Here is a 19,641-nt window from a genome sequence, read left to right on the forward strand (position 1 = left end):
AGACACTGAACCCAATTTTTTCTTTCGTGATTCAGATAGAGCATGAAATTTTAAGCAACTTTCTAATTTACTCCTATTATCAATTTTTTTTTTCGTTCTCTTGCTATCTTTATTTGCATCTAAGTTATTTTTTTGGTTCAGACCCTGGGCAGCACTTGTTTATTGGTCAGTTAAATTAATCCACCAATCGGCAAGAACAACTCGGGTTGTTCATCAAAAATGGGCCGGCATGTAAACTTACATTTTTGCTTTTCAAATAAAGATACCAAGAGAATGAAGACATTTTGATAATATGAGTAAATTAGAAAGTTGCTTAAAATTGCACGCTCTATCTGAATCACGAAAGAAAAAAAAAATGGGTTCAGTGTCCCTTTAAATATAGTCATAATTGTTGCTGTTTTTCTGAAAGTGATTGGTCTGCTGAAAAAAAAAGGTGGACCTGTGAGGGTATCTCTTAGAAAAAAAAAGACATTGATAAGTAAAATAAGTTAGTGCTAACTACTAAAACCAGCATTACCACAGAGGTGTAAAATTAGTTAAAGGGATAGGAAAGTCAAAATTAAACTCAGATAGTGCATGTAATTTTAAGACACTTTTAAATTCACTTCTATTTTCAAATGTGCTTTGTTCTCTTGGTATCCCTTGTTGAAAAAGAATATTCACATATCCTACACGAGTGAAAGCTAGCTGGTAATTGGTGCCTGCATACATTTTGTCTCTTGTGATTGGCTAACTAGATGTGTTTAGCTAGCTGCCAGTAGTGCAATGCTGTTCCTTCAGCAAATGATAACAAGAGTATGAAGCAAATGTGATGTAAATTGGAAAGTTGTTTAATATTGTATGTTCTATCCAAATCATGAAAGAAAATGTTGGGGTTTCCTGTCCCTTTAATCATTGCTATGTTTTAGTAAATTTTTGATTTACAACTTCTTATGATTAATTATTTAAATCTTTCAATGATTCAAAATCCATTTAGTTGACTAGCAGGAATTTACTGAATCTGCTAGCATTGTTTTACTGCAAATGCAAGTGAGAGTTCTTCATAGCAGTAGAGGATGCGCTAACCCCTTGGTAAAAGATCCATAATTTACTTTAACACCAGAATGAAAATGTAAGAAATATAACGTTTTATCATCTCATGTGTGTCCCTAGCCTTTGAGTTGATGGGTATTTTGCAAGCGCACTCATGCATCATATCTCTTATCATTCTACGTTTGGTCTTTAATACGTCTTTCCTGCTTCCTAAACTGATTTAGGTCACTTTTCTTTTTCTTCTTCCTTTTTGTTTGCCCCCTGCCCTGTTTATTTAGCATGCTTGCTATATGGCCCAGGGGCCAGGAGGGGAGGGTTCCCACAGGAGCTTTTAGATCCGCTGTTATAATTTAGTAATTACTGTTTGGATACGGCATATGACAAATTGACTAATGAAGTTTGTGTTGTGAACGTCAAGACCTCCTCCCCACAACCTACCTCCGGTATATCTCAAGGGTAGCTCTGGTCAGTGGCTGGCATGTGTATCACTCAGTGTTTCACAATTGATTAATCATACCTGGGTAAGATCACTATAAATCAAGATAGCTTACTGAGGTCTGTGGCTTTTGTACATATTGTTGTCTTCTTGGAAATATTGTACATCAGAATTTTTTTTTGCATATACATTTTATATAGTTTCCCTGTTTTTATATACAATGTTTAAATATTAGAAGAGACATAAGACTGTTCCCCAAAACAATATTAACCCCTCGAATGTCAGAGTGGATTGCTTGGCATTGCCCTGCCCTGATAGTGGTTGGTAAATTATTGTTCATAGATTATTACTACATTAGTTTGATATTTCTTAAATTAATGTGGAAGCCACAATTTATATATATATATATATATATATATATACACACACACACACACGGTACATATAGCATTGTATTACTATTGTGAAATTTCTCTCTTCTGCTTGGTATCCATTGATATCCCAGGAGTGTGCATGTATTTTAACGACTATATGGCAGCAGTGTTTGCAATGTTATACATATCATTTCCAGGGGGGTGCACAAATCTTAGCTCTCATGCCAAAGAACTGTGTTTCAACAAAAGTATACCGAGATATAAAGAGGTAAATCTAAAAATAGATATTATTTTTTATTATTTTTTAATTGCACACATTCTCTAAGTCACGAAAGTTTTTAATTTTAACTTCAATATCTCATTAAAGGGACATGAAGCACTAAATACATTTCATGGACATCCATCTAATAATTGGTGCTGTTATTCTGGAACCTAGGTTACACTGCAGGTATCTGAGGGACAGTTGCTGCACATATGAAACACTTCAGCACTGAAATGTAGTGACAGCTAGAATTCAACATGGCAGCATTCATGAATGCAGAGGTGGTGAATAACATCAATACTATGCTTAAACATATATTTAGTGCTGGCCAATTTTTGGTTCAGAACCTGGGTAATGTTTGCTGATTGGTGGCTTAATATATCTATACAGGGCTCAAAATTAATTGGAAATTTAACAATGGTGTGTGAAAGTTAGTGAATGAATGTTGGACTACCTGCAATTATCTAAAGGAATATTATATATCCATGAAAGGGCAAGAATAAGTTATTCCTCTGGGGCTGTAGGGACCCCATTAGTGCTTAGACTGTTACTCCTGAGAGGGTAAACAGGGGCAGAGAGAGATTGGAGATGGAAAGTGAAAGTGGAGAAAAAAAATAGCGTTAAGAAAGAGTGGAGAGAGAGAAAAAGAGTGAGGAGATATGAGAGGAGATAGAAATATAGTAAAGAGAAGATATTGCCTGAGAGAGAAGGGACGAGGTAAAAAGAGAGAATGAAGAGAGGAGGAAGTTGAGAAAGATAGATGAGCTGATAATTCTAAAACATTTTTTCCAGGTTTGCTATGACCTCTCATTAATGTCAACACTCTGCATTCTCTCAGTTCAACAACTTATTTTTAAGTCCACATTGGCTAAACATATGCAAAGAAGGTTTGGGTTAGTGGGTGAGGTATGGGCGAGTAGTGGATGGGATCAAAAGTGGTGAGTAACATTTTGGGCTGGCTAGTAGCTTAGGGCTTGAAATATATATATATATATATATATATATATATATATATATACATACAAAATATTTTTTTTTACACAATCAAACATACATACAAATACCTACACACACACACACACACATATATATATATATATATATATATATATATATATATATATACATACAAACACGCACTTATAAAACACACAAAAAAAAAGTCTATAGATTTAGAGGCAAAAGATGACAGGCTGAAGTGATTTTTGGCACATGTCGGTGTTTTTAGCCATCCACCTTCAAATCCGTTTACGATGCCCTAGCTGGTTTCACTATGGACTTGCTGTTCACATGTCATGCTATTCGAGCTCCTGCAGACATTGCTCATCTCATGATGGTGAAAGCTGGACAGCCAGGGTCAGAACTGTACCACTACTTCACCAGCACCTGCTTCTTCTGTGATCGGCCAGCCCCTGCTGATGCATCCCGACTGTGTAATGCCCCAGTGTCCCAGTAGGCCAGTTTTGCCCTGGTTTATATAGAATAACATATTAGCTAAGTCAAATTAGCACCAGCATGGAGAGAAATCGCACAAAACAGTTGGGATTTTTTTTACACCTTGTAATGTAATGCAGGAGTCTCTGTTTCACATAAATAACACTACATAGCAACAAAACATTTTAGAAGATATAATTTGTGTTTCTAAAACAAAATTTAAGGGCCTCGCCGTACTGACAAGACTATCTCATGCCCTTCGTAGCTAAGTTCTTTTTTTTATTTATTTCCACATTAATGTGTAATTCAAATCTCAGGGGACTTTAAAGGGTCCCACCCTGACTAATTCATGTTAACGTATTGCACACATTCTCAGTATGGAGATACTATGATCATGAAATTGAAAAGAGGAGAATACAATGAAGGAAAGGAGATGGGAAAATACTATAAAGAGAATCTATTTTACCTACAGTTAGAAGTCATTCAAATGTTTTCAGGAAGATAGGAGGATGGAGACTTTTGAACCATGACTTGTGATAAGTAGTTGTGAAAGTCCATGCACTTGCAGGAATGTTGTGCTTATTGACAGGTATAGCTAGCAATACAGCAGGCATGGGGTGGATTGTAATGGAGACAAACAATTGTAAACAATATATATATATATATATATATATATATATATATATATATATATATATATATATATATATATATATATATATATATATATATAGGGTTGGGAATATGTAATTTATTTGTATGTGGGAAAAAGTTAGTACCATTTCTCGTCAAGGCTACATTCTCATGAGTGCACAGGTGGATGAGAACTCAAGGCTAACAAATTCCTATCTGCCATCTTGATCTGTTTTTAAACCACTGGAATGTCATGAAAACAATGTTTTAATGAGGGAGCATATGTGTTATGAAGTAAAGAACTTATGGGTTCCATCATTTCTGATTTGTTGTGATGTCAGTTGGGTGTATGATGTATCAGGTTTGCCTAACATAAGGCCTAGGAAGCACAATATACCCCCACAAAGTTTTGAATGTGGCATTCAGTCTTCAAAGCTCTATACAGTATGTGTTTACTACCCTGATGGGAAAATGATGATTTTCTTCACGTGGCACATGTGCAATTGCACATAAGTGAATGTTATGCAATTTTTCGCATTCCAGCTGATAATTTTATCTGATGTATTTTCAGGTCACTTCAGGATTTTTTCTTTCAATTTATGAAACGCACATTAACCATGAGAACAACCTAGTTCTGATTATGTTTTGAGACAAAGATGGCACTAGGAAAAATATACTATACTAAAAGTCTGAAAACCAAATGTTCTCATTTCTATGACTTGGTTTTGTGCCATATAAAGAATTAGTAGGTGTCATCATTTTAGTACCTTAATGTTGTTGAAAAGTAATTTCCTAAGGAGTGGAACACAGAAGTAAAGTCCACTCAGGAACTGCAGCATTGTAGGTGCCAAGCAGGAAACCACCGGTTGTCCAATTGATGAACCACTGTTGCACAACCCACCAATCAGCAGTGGAGTCCTTCTTAGTAGCTACAATCCTTGTTACTCCTGAGCAGAACCTTACCTTTTCGTCGAACTCTTTTAAATATATTTGAGCTTGCACTCCGGATTAAAAATGACTTATCTCTTCTATTAATGAGTTTATTCGCTCTGACACCACTAAAGCTGTTGACTTGTGTTGTGTTTTGTTTTGTGACTTTAATTAACATTCCAGTAAAAATTTAAATGCACATAGCTGAATTACATCTTTGAATAGAAACATATTTGGAATGCACTTGTATTGGTAAAACTGCTTCTCGGCACATGCATGTGATGCATAGCTAGACATTCTCAGTGCACCAGCATTTTGAATACTGCAGCTGCTTATAGCACCAGTGGGGCTTGTATAATTTCAGCTATTAACAACTTAAGTCACAACCAGATGGTACGAGCACCTTAGGCTCTCTGAGCAAGTGTTTAAAATGCTGGTGCACGGTGCATACTTAAATACACTTTTGAAATAGCTACAGCTTGTATTAGCATTTTTGCAAATACATGTATATTACAAAAATGCTTCTATTCAAAAGTTAAATGTATTCATGTATGTGTTCCAATTCTTTCTCTGTCTATTGATTTTATTATTTTTTTATCAATATAATTTAGTGACTTTTTAGTGATCCACATCTTTTTATTTTTGTGTTAAGAAATTCAGTAGTCGATATTTTAAGCATACTCTCCATTATATATATTTTGTGTTTGCGTTTTATTTTTCTCTGTATCTGGGATGTCCATTTCATTTTCTCAGAAGAGTTTCTAGAATTATGATTGATTTCACTTTGAAAAGTACAGTTTTGTTTCAACATATAATAGACGGTCCTGTCTTCATATGTATGTGTGGGGTCTGTGCTGTATGTGAAACTCTTCACAACCCACCTGTGGTGAATGAAAACATAAGAACCAGGGCCTTTTGGTATTATGCTTTCCTGTCCTCTGCTGATGTGCTTAACTGTTTCAAGTTGCTTCTTTTTGATGAGGTTTGTCCATTCTAAGACCCAGGGGCCACAAAGTAACCCTTTAATTATTTTATTTATATCATTGTTCTAGCAATCCCCTACCTCCTTCCATTTGTAATACACAGAATGCTCCACTTCTAGGAAACTAAGCATATATCATGTATATACTGTAGTATGTTTCAGGGTCTGGGTTTATGCAGTGCTTTTTTGTAAAAAAAAAGGTGTTGTTACTCCTTGATTATTGATTGGTATGTTGTGCTCAGTAACTTTGAGAAAAGCAAAGGGACAAAGTTATTTACAATTTTTTTTGCAGCACTCTCTTGTGAAAACTAGAGTATTTACATGATGATTACACATATGACCTGTTTATAATATGTTTATACAGAATTATATATTTTGTTGCTTATTTGTATTTTTGTTTTTTTATTTAATTTAACCCACTCTATATTTTTTTTGGGGGGGAACGATTTTGCCTCCTCCTTTGCTAAAGATGCACACTTCAATAATAACTATGCACAAGCAGTCAAAGTTGATCTCTCACACGCAATTCAAATTTAGGGGGGGAACGACTCTAAAAATTATTTCGTATTCATTTTTGAGTTGTATTTTTTCTTTCTTTCCACTACATTCATTGTTTTATGTTAAATTACCATTCTAGTGTAAAATATTTATAATTAGTTGTTCCTATTTCAGTATGTTTAGCATTGAAAAAAGTGTTAAACCCATAGTGCCCCAGACACAACTCGGACACTGATTGGTGAGACGATCATGAGCAGCATCTGTGCTTATCCACCAAGGAATAGGACAGGAGCATGTTAGATTTGCAACATTATGCTTTTAATCCATGCAAAGTAAAAAAAAAATATTTTTAAAGTCATTTTTTTGGCCCCCATTTATGAAGCTGCATTAGATGCTTCAGGGATTTTTCAGTGCAGGGCTCGATCATGCGATTGTACAACCGAAATTTTAGAAACCTTGGTGTTACAGCAGCTGCTTCTTAACCTACCTGTTACCTCAGAGCTTTCAGATGTCAGACAAGCCAAACTTATTCATCCTGGATGACTGACAAACCCTGCTGTTGTGCAGTTTGTTGTGAAAGAGCAGGGGGCAGGGCTGTATGAGCGCTTGCTCGTGAAATATTAAATTCTGAGAGCAGATGCTGAGTCGGAGGTCCCAAAGGCAAGTAGACAGGTTCCCTGTTTGGGAGCATTGTCCACACAGACCTTAATAAATTGGGGCCTTAGAATATCCGTTCAAAGTAACACTAAACACCAAAATAAATAAATAAATCCCAGGCATAATAATGCATTTAAAGGGATACGCAAGTCAAAAACAAAATTTATGCTTACCTGATAAATGTCTTTCTTTTCGGATATGGAGAGTCCACAACATCATTCCAATTACTACTGGGAATATCACTCCTGGCCAGCAGGAGGAGGCAAAGAGCACCACAGCAAAGCTGTTAAGTATCACTTCCCTTCCCACAACTCCCAGTCATTCGACTGAAGGGAAATGTAAAAAGAAATAACACAAAGGTGTAGAAGTGTCTGAGGTTTAATAAAAACTAACTGTCTTAAAGGAACAGTCAACACTAGAATTTTTGTTGTTCAAAAAGAAAGATAATCCCTTTATTACCCATTCCCCAGTTTTGCATAACCAACACTGTTATAGAGACCAGGAAGGTCTCCAGAAGCATGTGCCCTGAGACAAATGCTCCTGAGCAAGCCACCATGGGAGAGAGTCTCTTGTCGACTGATCTAGATCTATCCTCTGAGACAGATCCGAATGGTCTCCGTTCCATTGTTTGAGCATGCATAACTGCAGAGCTCTCAAATGGAATCGAGCAAAGGGAATGATGACCACCAGACCAATTACCTCCATACATGAGCTACAAGAGGAAAGAATCTTGGATTTTATGACCTCCGTCAGAAAAATCTTCATAGATAGGGAATCTATTATGGTCCCTAAGAAAACCACGCTTGTAGCTGGGAACTCTTCTCCAGATTGATTTTCCATCCATGGGAATGTAGAAAAGACAACAAGATCTCTCTATGAAAGTTTGCTTGTTGAAAAGATGGCACCTGTACCAATATGTCGTCCAGATAGGGCGTCACTGCAATTCCCAGAGACCTGATCACTGCCAAAAGAGCCCCCAGAACCTTTGAGAAAATTCTGGGAGCTTTGGCAAGGCCAAACGGAAGAGCCACAAACTGAAAGTGTTTGTCTAGAAAGGTGAATCTCAGGAACTTGTGAAGATCCCTGTGGATGGGAACATAAAGATACGCATCCTTCAGGTCTATGGTCGACATGAACTGACCCTCTTGAACCAAAGGAAGAATGGAACGAATGGTTTTCATTTTGAAGGATGGTACCTTGAGAAACTTGTTGAGACACTTTAGGTCTAAAATGGGTCAAAAAGTTCCCTCTTTTTTGGGAACCACGAACAGATTTTAATAGAATCCTAGACCCTGATCCCTTACTGGAACTGGAACAATTACTCCCAGGGAGGAAAGGTCATGAACGCAGTAAAAGAATGCCTCTCTTTTTACCTGGTCTGCAGATAATCTTGAGAGGAGGAATCTGCCTCCGGGAGGGAAAGTTTTGAATTCCATTTTGTAACCCTGAGATACTATGTCCACAGCCCAAGGATCTGGGACATCTCGTATCCACGCTTGACAAAACAGGGAAAGTCTGCCCCCCACTTGATGAGGGCTGACCCTTCATGCTGACTTAGACTGAGCTGAGGGTTTCTTTGATTGCTTCCGCTTATTCCAAGATTGATTGGGCTTCTAAGAAGACTCAGACTTTTCCTGCTTGAAAGAAGGAGAGGAAGACTTTTGACCTTTGAAGTTACGAAAGGAACGAAAATTACTTTGACGTCCTTTAGGTCTGTTCTTCTTGTCTTACGGTAGAAAAGACCCTTTTCCACCTGTAATATCAGATATTATTTCTGTCAGACCAGGTCCAAACAAGGTCTTACACTTGTAAGGAAGCGCCAGAAGCTTGGACTTGGAAGTAACATCAGCTGACCAAGATTTTAGCCACAAAGCCCTGGGGCATAAGACAGTGAAGCCAGACATCTTGGCTCCCAGTCTAATAACTTGCATGTTAGCATTAGAAATAAAAGAATTGGCTAGTTTGAGAGCCTTAATCCTATCTTGGATATCCTCCAATGGAGTCTCTACTAAAACTGATCCAGACAAGGCGTCACACCAATAAGATGCCGCACTTGCTACTGTGGCAATAAAAAAGGGCAGGTTGCCTTTGAAAACCTTGATGAACATACATCTTTTTCAAATAAGCCTCCAGCTTTTTGTCCATGGGATCCTTAAAGGAGCAGCTATCCTCTATAGGGATCGTAGTTCTCTTAGCCAAAGTAGAAATACCCCCTTTCTACTTTAGGCACCGTGTGCCATGAATCTTTAATGGAGTCAGCAACAGGAAACATCTTTTTAAAGATGGGAGACGGGGAGAAAGGTATCCCTGGCTTCTCCCATTCCTGTGAAATAATCTCCGTCACACGGTCTGGAACAAGAAACGCTTCCACAAAGGAAGGAACATCATAGTATTTATTAAGTTTACTAGACTTCTTAGGGTTGACAACGACAGAAGTATCGGTGTCGTCCAAAGTAGCCAATACCTCCTTTAACAGTATACAAAGGTGTTCAAGCTTAAATCTGAAGTTTCCTTCTTCAGATGAAGGAATTATACTGTCACAATCTGAGATTTCACCATCAGAGGCTACCGAAGTATCCTCCTCATCAGACTTACGAGGGAGGGCAACCTGCGTAGCAGCAGAAGGGACAGATACCTTACTATCTGAAAAATGTTTACTTTTCCTCTTGCGTTTCCCCAACATAGGAAAAGGAGATAATGCCCCAGATATCGCAGAAGATACCTGTGCAGAAAAATCTGCAGGCAAATAAACTCCTCCAGGAGGCTGAGAGGAACTGCAGGGCACTTTATGTGACGCCATAGACGCTTGGGACGTTTGAAGAGAAAGCTGTGGCATTGCCTAAACAGCATCATCCTGAGAGACATTGGGCTCAGAGGGCAACAATTTATCTTTAAATTGAAGTGTTCTAGCTAAGTATGCAGGACAGATTTGCATAGGCAAAACAATTTGTGCCTCAAGGCATAACAAGCATTTGTCAAAAGTATTGGTCCATGTCCATAATACTAAATAAAAAAATCCTCAAATTGTAGACATTTTTAAATACACTGTCACTTTAAGAATTTTTAATACCACAGCCACTTAACGTTATGCAAAAATTCTTTAAAATAATAAACCAATCAGGCCCCCTACACCTCAGACAGGCTGAGGTGCTTTACCGTAACACTTATACACAATTTTGCTGCCAGAAGTCTCTAAAACGATCATATAGTAGATTGACACTGAAGAGACTGAAATTCAATGACTCCGCTCCATGAATATCCAACAGCAGTCACATGACCGGCAGTGAGAGGAAACTATGCAGCAAGTAAAAGGCACACATTTCCCTCTGCCTACAACACCAGAGCTTAATTTACACAAACGTTCAAGCAGTCTGTCAGTTAGCCTGTTCTAGCTATGCATTAAAGAAAACCAACTGCCAAATTTAAGTTACATAAGTTTAAGTATACATAAATCCCTGTATAAAACATAAGCCACACACATACTAATAAAGTATTTCAACAAAATTAGCCCAAAGAGAAAAAACGTCTCAATAAAGGGAAGATTAACCCCTAGTCTCAACATACATAATGTGCCTGCCCACTGCCAAATAAAATCCTGTATAAAGGATTTAAAAAATGTCCTCATCTACTGCATATGATATATTCTTCTGAAGTGCAAGTCTCCAAGTCCTAGAAGACAAAAGCACTTACCTGCAGTCTAGCTGTGTGGCAGGAAGACAGCTCACAAGGCGTGAAAGGACAAATACTCCTTACAGAGACCTGTAGAAAAAAAAAGAACAGAGTAACCAACTCAGGCTTACTGTACCATGGGCAGCAATGTGTTAGGAAACAAAGCAAGGACTACCTCACAATTTCCTAACTGCTTCAAAGCCACCACTACTGTACTGAAGAGATTGACGTGGACTCAGTTAAACCCAAATCATAGCTTGCAGGGAAAAGTACCCGAAAAAGGATTTAATTTCTTCAGACACCAAACTTCACCTCCTCCATTGACAAAGGCAAAGAGAATGACTGGGGATTATGGATAGGGGAGTGACACTTAACTTTGCTGTGGTGCTCTTTGCCTCAGGAGTGATATTCCCACTAGTAATTGGAATGACGTTGTAGACTCTCCATATCTTAGGAAAGAAATTAACTTTTATGATTCAGAAAGAACATATAGTTTTAAAACACTATCCAATTCACTTCCATTATCAAATTTTGCAGTCTTTTTATATTCACACTTTTTGGGTAACAAGATCCTACTGAGTATGTGCAAAAGCTCACAGGGTATACATATAATGGGCAATACAAAAACAAAGAAGGCGCCTCCTGGTACAATATAATTTCCCAATGTGAATACAATATAAGTGTGAAGCAATTATACTCACAAACAGTGCAGCACCAAATGTGCTTATTGAAGGCTGCTGGGATCTCTGTGTCCCAGCTCACTGACACCAGGTGTGGAGTCGGCTACTCCCAGCTAACCTGTTAGGTCAACGATCAGGATTGTAGATGTGAGAACCAGACAGTATTTATAATAAAACACAATTTGTTAAAAACACTTAAAATAAGTAGAGCTAAAATCAGTATATAGCTCTTAAAAACAGATACTTACTTTCTTAGCCGTTCTGGCTGTTTCCTCAGGCATCTATACGTATACTAGTCTGTGATTGGCTGATGTCTGTCACATGATACAGGGGGCCGGAAAATGGGAGAAAACATAATTTGTCCAAAAAAAAAAACTACTGCTTATTTAAATTTAGAGTGTTATTGCCTTGTGTTTTTATTATGCACTTGTTAATTATGTAATTCTACTGCATTTACTGGTCCTTTTAAAGCAATGATTAGCCTGACAATAACATGCAGATATTTTTTAAAATATTTAAATGTTTTAAGTATTTAAGAAATTAACGTCTTCACGGCCGGACTTATTTGTCTACATCGGAACAAAGTTCAGATGTAAACAAATAAGTTAAAAAGTTAAATCACATAATTTTTCATGCGCTTGCGTGATTTCAATGATGGTATCATGTCTGGGGGGAGTGCCTATGACTCAAAACACGCCCTCCAGCCCACAATCCCATTCGGGAAGCTGCCTTTAGGACGTTCTATGCTGTCCTAAGGGCGTTAAAGCCCAGTGCGGTTAGGACGACATAGAAAATCCTAATGGCGGGAAGGGGTTAATGTAAAGTTTAATTTCCATAAAGCAATAGACACCATAATGTTGTAACTTAGGTGTCCCTTTAAACATTATACCCTTATCTCCTCTGCTGAGCCTAAATAGGAACAAATATAGATAAATAAAGTAACTAAAAAAGTAAACAATGGCTTAGATGAATAAAGCAGAGCTTGGCTTGAGAAGTCTGGAGTTTGCAGTTCAATTTCTCTGGGGAATTTGGAAAACACGATTTTCACAGATAAAATACAGGAAGAGGAAGGGTGTAAATAATCAAAGTATATTGCAAAGGTTTTGTCACTTTACAAAAATAAACATTTTATGTTACAATCTCAGTGTTTAACCCTTGCTCTACATTGTTAAAGGGACAGTCTAGGCCAAAATAAACTTTCATGATTCAGATAGGGCATGTAATTTTAAACAATTTTCCAATTTACTTTTATCACCAATTTTGCTTTGTTCTCTTGGTATTCTTAGTTGAAAGCTTAACCTAGGAGGTTCATATGCTAATTTCTTAGACCTTGAAGCCCACCTCTTTTCAGATTGCATTTTAACAGTTTTTCACCACTAGAGGGTGTTAGTTCACGTATTTGATATAGATAACACTGTGCTCGTGCACGTGAAGTTATCTGGGAGCAGGCACTGATTGGCTAGACTGCAAGTCTGTCAAAATAACTGAAAAAAGGGGCAGTTTGCAGAGGCTTAGATACAAGGTAATCACAGAGGTTAAAAGTATATTAATATAACTGTGTTGGTTATGCAAAACTGGGGAATGGGTAATAAAGGGATTATCTATCTTTTAAAACAATAAAAATTCTGGTGTAGACTGTCCCTTTAATCACCTGTTGTTCTCATCATCTGCCACATGGTGGCACGGGAATAAGTCTGACAAAGAACCACAGTTTTCTACAGTATCTAGCGTATTGGTTCCTTTAACACATCATTGTTTTTTACTAACCTGCTCATGTCTCTAATATCTTCTATTTTGTTGGCTTTTAGATTTATATGTTCTGTAATAAAGCATACAATGTAGAGCCCTGTTTACTTAAAGGAACAGTAAAGTCAGTATTAAACTTGTATGAATTGGATAGAGCATCACATTTTAAACAACGTTCTTATTTACTTCTATTAACGATTTTGCTTAGTTCTTTTGGTGTTTTTTGTTACAGAGTGATCCTAGGTGAGCTCAGCAGCGTTCACGTGTCTTTAGCCATCTGGCAGCACTGTATGCAACAATTTTTATAGGAATGTTATACATAGTTGCAAACAATGCTGCCATAGAATACTAAAGACACATGCACGCTCCTAAGCTCCTATCAGCCTACCTAGATTTACTCTTCAATAAAGAGAACAAATTTGATAATAGAAGTAAATTGGAAAGTTGTTAAAAATGCACATTTTATCTGAATCACAAAAGTGTAATTTTGACTTTACTGTCTCTTTAAGGATTGCAAATATTTGTATTAATATGGTATGTTATCTTTCTTGTGTTTGCACTGACTAATACAGTGTACTTAAGCAAAGGATCCACCACTATAGGCCTGTGTAACATATGTTCATATATTATGGTCCCTTTCAGGATAGAACTCTATAGATATTCCCTCTCACTTTCTCCTTCCTCTCATCCTTCACCGTGGGCCATCAAAACCACACATGGCCTTTCCCCAGCCTGCCATCACTTTATCACCAGAATCTGTCACCCAAACAAGCTCTTTCACATTAATCCAAGACCCCACACACACACACACGTTCTGTGTTCCACTTTCCCTCCTGCTATACCTACAACTTCCATCATCCTTGTGTTTTTACACCAGCCATGTGTGTTGTTGTACAGATCAGTTTCTGACTCTGGGATGGGACAGAAGCTGCTCCACGTGTGTTTGCTGAACCTAAAAGAAAAACATTGGAAGTTGAGAAATTGACTGTGCTTGACCTTCCACCTTTCTGACCCTTGCACTTCCCATGCAGGAGAAAGTGTTTCTTAATCGTGGCTTCTGTAGCAGATGCTACACTGTTGAAGAAAAATTGTGATAGGTCGAAACTGCTATTGAGTTAAACACTATAAATGCATTAATACTGTAAGAACATTTGTACAATGTGTATTATTTCTCTGTAGCTCCTTACAAACATTTCTCTTTAAATACTGGTTAACTTATTTTGTTACCAACTTTTAAGTAGAGATTGCTGGAATTTAAAGTTATCTTTGACGTGCACTATTCTTCAGAAAAGTCGCATAAAAAGAGATATTACTTAAAATGTAATCCCCTCATAAAGGACCAGATTACGAGTGAGCGCAAACGTTTGCACACGAGCCATAAGGTGGTTATTGTGGGTGTGTGCGCTTGTCAGGCTTACCACTGGTATTACGAGTTGAAAGTAAACGTGATCAATTGAGGGCAATCACGATTTACACTAGAATGATTACTGCGACTTCAGAGCTCTGGTTAATTGTTTCGCAAAACAAAGAGTGTCACAAAACACATTAAAAAATACATTACAAACTATAGTTACACTCATAATAAATCCATCTAATACAAATAATTGTAAAAAATATTCAAAGATATGAGGTCTCAGGTGTAAGAAAAAAAAGGCAGGCAAAGATCTTTAATAAATATATATATAATATACACGTCTAAATATGTATGTATATATATGTGTGTGTGTACATATGTATTTATATGTGTAATATATGTGTGTGTATATATATATATATATATATATATATATATATATATATATATATATATATATATATATATATATATATATATATATATATATAGATAGGTATACCTCACTTTACAGCGCTTCACTTTACAGCGCTTCGCTAATACAGCTCTTTGTGGAGCTGAAGTTCAACCTCCAAATATTTGAAACAGTGCTGTAATCTTCGTGAGATTGCGAGAAAAATGACTGGCACCATTTTGTTATGTGCAGTTCACTTTGTTTGCAGCATTGCAGTGCAATCTGTGTCTCAGTATTATAGTCTGGCAAATTTTACTACAGTAATTGTCACTATTTCACAGGTACAGTATTTATTGAATACTGTGCTGAGCTAGTGTTAAACTAAACATAGCAATATTGCACCTCTAATATATGTTAGTTCAAACATGTTTTCAAGTTTTTAATCACACTGGCAAGTGAAAAGATAGCTAAAACTGCCTTGTTTCACTTTAAGGAGGTTCTCACTTTACAGCGGTGCTTCGGTCCCTAACCCGCTGTATGAGCGGGGTATACCTGTGTGTATATATATATATATATATATATATATATATATATATATATATATATATATATATATATATATATACACACACACACACACACACACAAATACATATGTACACATATATAGACATAACTGCAAAGGGCTCGAATGCACTTTTTTTTTTTTTTTTTATATAATATATAATTGCAAGATGCATATATGTACATACTGTGAATTGCACATGCTCAGTAGGAGCTGGAGCCTCAGGGCCTGCTATTACAAAGCTTGCTGGCATGGAGAGAAATCATGCAAAATATTTTAAATATTTTTAGATATTATATTGTAATTTAGGTCTCTATCCTTCACATCAAGAACCTGCAAAGTGAGATAAATATCTTTCATGTTAAAGTGAAGGTCAATTTTAAAGTGAAAGCAGTGACGTGCAGTGAGGTCAGAGACTGGTGAGGCACTAGATATAATACGCCAGAGAAACACATGTACAGAGGGCCGCAAGTACCCCCAACAGGGCATTTTTAAATGATAGCTGAACCAGTGCACAGGTGACATAATCAGGTGATGGGTGAGAGCAAGTTAGTAACCACTGAGTTACTGATCAGCTGATTACTTCACCTGTGCACTGATTCGGCTATAATGAAAACCTGGCCTGTTGGGGGTACTTGAGGACCATTGTTGAGAAACACTGCACTAAAGCACCAGCTCATCGGAAATGTATTGATTACCTGGAGAATAAAGCACACATACTCTGCTCACTGACACCCACACACACTCTGCTCACATACACACTCACACAATTCTGTGGCACAGTGCCAGTTACTAAGCAAATAGAATGATACATAATCTCTTCTCTACTCACTACTGTATTGTAAAAATAGAAATAATTTACCATACAAGTTTTACACAAAGGACAAGTTATCAATACTGCCAACACAGCTGCTGCAATATGGTGTTCAAGAAATGCACGTGCACATCCCACTTAGGTATGCTCTTCAACAAAGGACACCAAAGGATACCAAAAGAATGAAGTACATAATAATAAAAGTAAAATAGAAAGGTTTTTTTTTGTGTGTGTGCAATTTCTGAATGATGGAAATGTAATTATGACTTTCATGTTCCTTTCAAAAACTAATTTGATTTGATGACATGCGGCCAGTAACAGTTGATGCTAATTCTCAAAATATAAATAACTAGAAAAGTCTTTTAAAATAGCATGCTCTACCTCAATCATGAAAGTTTAATTTTAAATGTCTCCCTTTGACTATGTGTTTAACCAGTTACTTTACAGTGGCATTATTTCTAAAAACATAACAACTGCAATAATTACATATATTTTTAAATGACTCATTATCTCATTTTATTAATATAAACTTGTATAAAAGCAGCACATATTAAAAACACAATGCAACAGCTTTCAATTGATTTGTGAATTACAAGTTAACAGCAGTCTTTAAATAAATGGAGACACAGAGAAAAATAAAAATAGATACTGCATCCTCTGACTGAACAGACATATAATATATGGAGTTTGTACCTAATTAAATCAAATAACCATGAAAAAGGGAGGCTTAGCAATATTCAATGTCAAAAACTTTAATTTAAATAATGTGGACACTGCACACTTAGCTTCAAACTCTGGGTTTTAAATTATGGATTTAAATTTGAATTGACCCTTTGACTTCCTGTCAGTATTGGGTTATGCTCACTTACTGTCCCCCCCTGTTAATGAGCTGTATCTGAACACAATTTGTGAATCACAAGAGATGTAGAATACTACTTTACTCTTCTGCTTGGTGTCATCTGTTCTTAGGTTACCTCAGCTTCCAGTTGTGTCACATGACCCTGCTCACTGCATCCTCCTTCTGATTAATCTATCTTCACTTGCTAGGAGGCATCAAGAGGGGTGCCTCCTATTAGTCCCAATTGTTGCTGCTAATATATTGAAAGAAGACAGGTGGCGCTGCAGCACAGCTTTTCCTTTGACCCATGTACTGCAATGGAGAGAAGCGTTCCTGTACCTGCCTCTCCATAGCATTACATGGGGGGAAAATTATTTTTTTTGGGACTTTTTTTTTTGTTTTAATTAAAATGTAATTAAGCTTTAGCCACATATGGCAGGGTAGGCCCTGCCTCCTATGAGTGCACGTCCCTGAGTGAAAGTGCCCAGTTTTTAAAAAAAATATTAAAAACAAGGGCACGTTAATTCATGAAAATTGACATTTCAGCCTTTTTCTTAAAATATACTTACCTTTTCTTCTTGAAGCCGCTCCAGTGCTTCACCAGCCCATCGCAAGCCTCTTTATACGTCAGCAATGACGATTGCGGCATCCTCCATTCACGGCTTCCCCCCCGGGGGAATCATTGCCTAAGGCAACGCCGTGATTGGAGGAAACGGGTTTCGTCATTGCTGGGTAGGTAAACCAGGAAGCAGGCGAGGCATCGTTTCAGAACGGCGATCCGGCGTTTCAGAAGAACAAGTTAAGTATTTTTAAAATACGGTGCAATGTCAATTTTCATAATAGTTTTTTTTTTTAAAACCGGGCACTTTCACATGAAAATTGACCTTCACTTTAAAATATGTGTTTCTAACATATCTTAGATCATCTCACCTGAGCGGAGAGGTTTTGAATATCAGGTCTTCAGAAAGTGAGCATATAAATAGAATGTGCACATTTTAATAAAATAAGTATATTGGAGAGTTGTTTTAAATTGCACACTATCAGAATCATGAAACTTTCATTTTGACCAACTTATCTTCATAGTTTAAATTAAAGCTAAAAAATAAACCACTGGCACTTGGGACATTCCCTGGGGTGGCTGAGCTGAGTTTGTCTTCTGTGCAATATTTACCAGACTCGAGGATCTCCAGTTTGGCCGACCTGGATACTAAGATGAGTATTTATTCTGAGCAATTAAAGGCTACATTACCAATGTATGTATGATTTACAATAGTGATTTAATAGTGTAAGAGTGCTGTACGGTGGTAATTTAACGTCTTGATTGGCCATTGGTTCGATCAATACTGTGGGGGTGTCTTAGGCAATCGGGTGGTTAAATCATTATTGAGAGTGGAGTTTGCCAATTTATTTTCTGGTTGTGCAAGTGTTTAATTGGGTAATTGCAATTCTTTCTTGTGTATATTTTATTTTTAACACAATATATTTCAACTTGTCTGGGTTGGAGCACTGAGTAATAATGTTCCAACTCACAAATATTTTGTCAATCAAATAGTACATAAGCTTGGGCTATGGCTCGATCGACTAGAACTGTGGTTTCATTTAAGGCTAAAAAATAAAGTCTTATTTGTGAAAAGCAGTCAAGTGATTTCACATACGCTCACAACATTGTACCAGTTTAAACTCTAATGTGTTCGTATCTGCATTCAGATGATTTTTTCAGAATTGTATACCCATTTTCTTTGTTTCTTAGCTTCTGTACATTCCATAAAGTAAGAAGTGTTTGTGAGGTCAAGAAAGGACAAGAGAGAAAACGAGAATTAAATTTGATTAATCTTTTTCTTCACATTGACAGATACAGCGTATGAATTATGACGTCCCTCTAGGAATGTGTGTGTGTGTGCGCATATTCATTGAGGTATATAATGGTACCACATTCATTTATTTGTATGATGGTGGTACAGTCAGTGCTCACATCCTCAGACAACCAAACACAATGTGCAATTCACATACCCTTATAACCACTTAATTCCAGTTTAAAAAGTACAGGTTAAACAGTGCGCTGTTATCATTCATGTGCAATACACAATCTGTTCATATGTGAGAACATAGTAGCCAAACTAGCAATGACTTAACGCTACAACTGGTAGTAAAACTAACTGGAATAAATCACTGCACTTTGTGCAAATTCAAAATCACCAGTGGCTAGGTATGTTGCAAGATCATACAGTCTCACCATAATTATCACATGAAGGTCTATAAATGAGTTTGCTAGTTGTTGTTGTGTTTAATGTCCCTAAAAAATGACCCTAACAAAAAGTTGTATTTTTTTATTTGAAGCTTTCA

At 36.9% G+C, this 19,641-nt stretch overlaps 1 protein-coding gene across 2 annotated transcripts in view; it reads left to right on the plus strand.

Annotated features, from left to right (window-relative positions):
• Window positions 1–19,641, plus strand: part of SLC25A21 (solute carrier family 25 member 21) — a 939,705-nt gene that overhangs the window by 332,798 nt on the left and 587,266 nt on the right. The window lies entirely within an intron of this gene.

The sequence above is a fragment of the Bombina bombina genome, chromosome 1, assembly GCF_027579735.1.
Source record: "Bombina bombina isolate aBomBom1 chromosome 1, aBomBom1.pri, whole genome shotgun sequence".
NCBI classification, from domain to species: domain Eukaryota; kingdom Metazoa; phylum Chordata; class Amphibia; order Anura; family Bombinatoridae; genus Bombina; species Bombina bombina.